General features: G+C 39.6%; 2 pseudogenes; one reads left to right on the top strand and one right to left on the bottom strand.

Moving 5' to 3' along the window:
* Nucleotides 1-1391: 1391 nt before the first annotated feature.
* LOC145416849 (5S ribosomal RNA) lies at nucleotides 1392-1510 on the bottom strand (annotated as a pseudogene).
* Nucleotides 1511-4158: 2648 nt separating this feature from the next.
* Nucleotides 4159-4277, top strand: LOC145416852 (5S ribosomal RNA; annotated as a pseudogene).
* Nucleotides 4278-6449: the final 2172 nt, after the last annotated feature.

The raw sequence follows: 6449 nt of genomic DNA, 5'->3' as shown, positions 1-6449 counted from the left end.
CAGTTTATTCTGTAGAACTTTGATCTCTCTCTCCTGCTCTAGGATCCATTCCTGTAACTCTCTAATTACTGACCATACCCTTTTTAACTCCTGGACATTCCTCTCTGCTGTTTTCTTTACTCCTGCTACTCGTTTGGTTTAGCATAGTACTGTTCTTCCATTTTCCACATCATCTTCGGAGAAGCCCTCAAATTCCCTCTCCATCTAGACACTTACTTTCCACCATGATGCCACCATATGGAAACTTTCTATTTCCACTATATCTCATACTCTTTTATGACCGAAACCTGTGCTCTTTTTTAACTATTGTCTGATGGGACCACCACTCATGCACTCATTCACATAATCACAATAGGCTGGTCTCCTTTTCGCCTCTGATTCAGTGATTATTTCCCCATGATCCAGAAAGAGCTCCGTCTCTGTCGGCAATCTGTGTGTGTGGCAACTGCTTTATGTTCCTAGGTGTGCTGTATGTCTCTGTCATGTATTGACAGTGGTGTTGTGTATTGGTACAGGCCGTTGCAAAGAAGTGTGTGCACTTCATATCAAAGTAGTCTCTGACAGGGTGATAATACCATATTTCCAAAAGTATTTACTGTACTTCCAGCAAAAACTCACACAAATATTGAAATAATCACACATACAGAATGCACCTAAGTTTCATGCTAAAAACTTTCAAGGGCAACTTGTAACAACTTACCATACCCTCCCCCCACCCAACTAAGCACATATAAAGATAGGTGCCGTTAGATGGCGGATAAGGTTAGCCTCCATGCAAAAATAACCAGATTTAATTTAACACCTATTTTGAGAGTTTTACTTGTGCATAACATAACACTCTAGAAAATAATAGTCTATAATTGTACATAGTTGGATTAGGTTATGATAAGCTTACACAGGAATCAACATTTATTTCTCTTTCTCCCCACAGTTTACCTCAAACTTCAAGTTGTGACCATTATGGGCCATACTATAAAAACCAAATGCCAGTACAGTACTGATGAATGTGAGCTTCTGACATTTCTGTTTTTCATACCACAAATAAATCTGCAGCTTATGCCAGCTGTTCATCACCTGGTTATGGCGTACAATAGTACTGAAAAATGACAGGGGGATAAACACCACCAGTAACACCTCTTTCGTTTAACAAACTTAAATATTCATAAATATAATTGCTGTCTTTTCAGTCTGTACACACTTGATAATTCAGGACCAAATTTTCCTTGGCAGGCTAAAATATGAGAAATACTGGTATGGGGATGTTTAGAAAATTTTTCATCCTTTCATTGCCAGACGCCATGTATCCCACACGGGGTGGCCAAGGGCTTAGAGTTAATTGTTTTACAGGGAGGGGCACTAATCCTCCACCAACCCCACATGACACGTAGGGATGCCAACAGCATCTGGTGTTCCCAGGCGGTCACCCATCCAAATACTAACCAGACCCAACGTTGCTTAACTTCGCTGATCGGACGGGAAGCGGTGTACTCAACGTGGTAGAAAATTTTAAGACTAAATATTTCTGATTCAGTACACAAATTCCTGTAAACAAAACTAATATGGTGATGAGGTGGTGATGTGGCACATAATATTCCAAGTTAGGATAACATACTGTGCTTCTCAGTTATTTTCAGATTACACGTGTACTTTCTCAATAGATTTTTGAAATATTAACAGTCTTAAAGGTTGTGTGTTTGTAAGTTCAGTGCTGTAGTTATCAAGTTTGAACTAACCCAATAGTATCCTTGAGTGATAATCCTGCCTTTGAAAAATCATGAAATAAATTACATTTTCTGTTAATCGAGTGCTTCTTGTAGTACTGTATATTACTTGCAGTTATAGTGCATAACTGATTCATGCAGCAGCTGCAGTGGTTGCTAACATACGATATTCAATAAGTCACAGTACTTTGCTGGGTACAATAATACTTTCCCCCCATATTTCAGGCTAACAAAGTATATAAAGTATACAAAGAGTATATATACTGTATATATATATATATATATATATATATATATATATATATATATATATATATATATATATATATGTACTGTACAAAACAGTATTTATTACATGGCAGAAATTACAGATATTAAAACTGGGTCTGTGTTGCTAAATGGTTAGGTTTGTATTTTTCACCATTTTTAGTGTTCCCATTTACTGTAAGTTACAGTAATGGGTTAAAAATAGAGTAGCTACATAAATTTTTCATCAATACCAACAAATAAACACAATCACTTAAGTTCTGTATTGAAATCTGTTGTTCGTTTCTGCACCAAAGGAACTTCCCTGTTCCTTATCAATGCTTTCAAAGAACCAGCAACCTTTCTTCCATGCTGTACCCTTTCAAGCATTTCACCCTCCAAACCTCCATCCATACCCATCACAATATCCAAGTACTTAAATGTACTTATATTTTCCATTTCTTCCTCATCCATCCCCACTGTACATTCAGTGACTTCATTTCTCTCAAAGACCACAACTTTACTTTTCCTTACATTCACCTTTAGATTCAGTTTCTTACACACACTTCCAAACTCATTCACCATGCCTTGCAGTTCCCTTTCATCTTCACTTAACAACATAGTACGGTATCATTTGCAAACAACAGTACAGGGAGTTTCCAAACACTGCCCTCTCTCATTAGGATCACTCCAACATGGACTGCCCTACTTGTACCTCTTTTATAACCCCATCCATATACAGCTTGAACAACCATGGGGACATGACACATCCCTGTTTCAATCCAACATTCAACAGAAAAATTCACTCAGTTCAATATCCACATGCACTGCAGCCTTAGCACCGTCACACATACAGTACTCTTCATGGCATTCAACATCTTCCCATTTACTCCATATATCCTTAATACTTTCCACATTCCTTGTCTATCCACCCTGTCATATACTTTCTCCAAATCCATGAAGGCCACATACAACTTCTTTCCCTTCTCTAGAAATGAATGCTTATCTGATCTTCCCTTCCTAAAACCTCCCTGTTCTTCTCCAACTAATTCATTTGTTATTTCCCTAACTCGGTCAATATGTATCCTACCATATACTTTTCCTATTACACCAAGAAGACAAACTCCCCTATGATTACCACACACTTCTTTTTCCCTTCTTCCTTTGTACAAGGGAATAATCATGCCTGACGTCCAATCCTCCGGGACTCTACCTTCCTCCCAAGCCAATCTGCACATCTTTCATATCCATTCTGTTACTAATTCCCCCCTATACTTCTGGATTTCACCACATACTCTAGCAATTCCTGGGGATTTCAACATTTTGACTTTCTTCATTGCTTCCACTACTTCCATCCTACTGATTCCTTTCTCTCTTCTCACCTCCCTTCTCCTCCCAGCCACCTATACTTGCATTAGGTTCATTCTCTATGTTCAACAATTCCTTAAAGTGTTCTCTCCATCTGTTCACTTTTTCCCCCTTCTCCACTAGCAATATACGGTACCATTTTTATCTTTGACTCCCCAACTTACTTCTTTATCATTCTGTCTAACACTCTTTGCCTCTTTCCAGAACATTGTCTTACATTCTCTGCACTTAACACTAAAATTCCTTCCAAATTCCTCATCCACTCTCCCCTTACTCTCTCCTAATCTATTCACCTCTCTCTTCCTCTCTACATATAACTCTGTCAACTTCCTCCATTCCCCTGTTTCTCATCTACTCACTTTATGCCTTCTTTTGTGCCACAGCCTGTCTCACCTCTTCATTCCACCATTCTGTTCCTTGCACTCCCTTACGTCTTCTCTTCGCCACATAAACTCAAATCTATACATTTTCAACAATTATTTAATCCAAATTATGGCATAGGGAAACTACATCATAATTCATGCTTGGCCTATACAGTAAACTGTATCTTGTTCATAAATGCATTCATTAGCTAGGTATGTATTCTGCTGTCATTTTTTTTTTTTAATTCTAGCTCATAAATACACATTTCCTATGTAAAAATAACAACTCGGAATGAGTTAGCCATGTGACTGGTTTATTAAACAGAACATTCAAAATTCATGTACCTATTGGTAGTGCTCATGCAGCATACTCTCGCCCAACCTAGTGAATGTCACGGCATTCAAACGGCTGAACTGGGTTTCGCCAAGGCAGATGGTCCAGATTTTTTATGGTAAGGATGATTGATGCACATACCACGTTGAGTACACCGCTTCCCGTTCAAGCAACGAAGTTAAGCAACGTTGGGTCTGGTTAGTACTTGGATGGGTGACCGCCTGGGAACACCAGATGCTGTTGGCATAACGTTCTCCCTACGTGTCAAGTGGGGTTAGTTGAGGATTAGTGCCCCCCCTGTAAAACAATTAACTCTAAGCCGTTGGCCACCCCGTTTGGGATACATGGCGTCTGGCAATGAATGATGAATGACTGATGATTGATGCTCAGGAACAACTGATGACTGAACGTCACTGTTCAAGTGCCTGAACTCTTGGTCTTTATAGTACAGCCCTATGTGGGATGGAAAGGGTATTATACAACAAATCTTGACAGATAGCCTATATGAAGTCAGACTGTTTGTGTGTTGGGAACAATTTTTGGTCAAACTTTACACGTTACCCTCATCCGATTTTCGAGTTTTCGTTAACATTTTCTAGTAGAACTGGTCATTCTAAGAATCTTTTCTTCTATGACATTTCTCTCGCAAATTGATAATAAACGAGTTACACGCGACTTCCGCCAATCACAATCACAGGTGGTATTATTTCGTACTTACACCCAACTCACTGACAACAAAAGTGGCTAACTCACCTTATACTTTACGCAATTCTAAGCATTTTTTCTTCTATGACACTTCCGTCTTAAATCAACCGTTGATGAGTTATGCAATTTATTACACTTATTATTTTCTATGGGAGAGATTTTCCCTGCCGTGGTCGGACAATTGTGTGTGTTCGTTGGTGCGTGTTATGTGTGTGTGGGTGGATAAAGCGCATGCGTAGCACATGAATCAGCCAATCACAAAGTAGAATTTCAGATGCCCCACGCTAGGGCTCGCAAGATTTGAAAGTCAGTTCGTCTCCAACCAAAGTACCCAAATCAACCAACCAAAGTACCCAAATCAAGGCAAAAGTCTCATTTTACGTGAGGATCAGTCGTGTTGCACTGTCGCCAGTCACCAGTTGCCGTTACAGCTACAGACGACTCTTCAGATGCAGACGAGGAACTGTAAACTGCTAGGTAAATGCATTATTTCTTATTTACACCCGGTTAGGTTAGGTTAGATGAGGTTTGGTTAATGTCATGGGGGGTCTGGGGGGCGAAGCCCCCCAGTTAGGAAGCACGGCCAGGGTTGGGGGGTCTGGGGGGCGAAGCCCCCCAGTTAGGAAACACGAACTCCCTAAGAAGCTTAAAATTATTTTCTTCCGAAGGATTTTAGTGTTTTTCGTTTGATTTTGATAACAGTTCCAGTAGGAAATCACTCGCTTCTGCGTTTTTCCCCCACCCAACACCCCGGTTTCCCACAGGTCCCCCAGTATTCTTGGGGGGAGGGGGAAGAACCGCAAAAAAATACGTTTCACGTAATAATAGGCGTCCAACCTGAGTGTTTTCTGTTGTTGTTGGTGTGATTTTTGTTGATTTGGACAGGTCCTTTCCACCGGATGTCACTAGTGGCGTTCAACAAAAACTAGCGACTTGCGATAGAAACGAAGGTCAAAATCGATCGACTCACACCATAAACAACAGGAAACACTCAGGTTGGATGAAAAAATCGGATGAGGGCAACGTGTAAAAATGAGGAGTACGTGTAAAGTTTGGTCTTCCGGGACAAACTTTCAAATGTGAACGGGTGAGCGGACAGAGCGCGCGCTCGTCTGTGATTGTGATTGGTGGAAGTAAATCGCGTGTTAACTCGTTTATTATCAATTTGCGAGAGAAATGTCATAGAAGAAAAGATTCTTAGAATGATCAGTTCTACTAGCAAATGTTAACGAAAAGTCGAAAATCGGATGAGGGTAACGTGTAAAAATTGACCCAATTTTTATTAAATTAGCTATAGTGCTATAAAAAGTGTTAGACTGTGAAGTGATTGTGGGGTGGGGGGTTAAAAGAAGTGAAAAAAAAAAAAAAAAGCATTTTGCGGTATTTTTGGCAAGTTTTCAGTTTTGAACTTCTCTGGACTTTGACATGCAAACAATGTTTTTCAAATGTTCTTTGATGTAGTCCGAACAATTTTGACTTTCATTTCTATCACAAATCACTAGTTTTTGTTATTTTTTCCCCTATCCTCAGCTAGGGGTTCTGCTAGGGGAATATCACAAAAGTAGCAATTTCAGATACAAATGATGGTCAAAATCATTAAAACATCAAAAACCATCAGAAGAACATATGTCTTGCCTAAATCTCTAACCTAACCTATCCAGAAGAGGGTCAAAATATGTAATTCCCATGTCCAAAACTAAACCAATGGTTAGG

The sequence above is a fragment of the Coenobita brevimanus genome, chromosome 107 (assembly GCF_032717465.1).
Source record: "Coenobita brevimanus isolate Jiangsu-jjx chromosome 107, ASM3271746v2, whole genome shotgun sequence".
Classification (NCBI taxonomy): Eukaryota; Metazoa; Arthropoda; class Malacostraca; order Decapoda; family Coenobitidae; genus Coenobita; species Coenobita brevimanus.
Note: the sequence above shows the minus strand (reverse complement) of the source record. Positions and strands in the feature narration are given on the sequence as shown.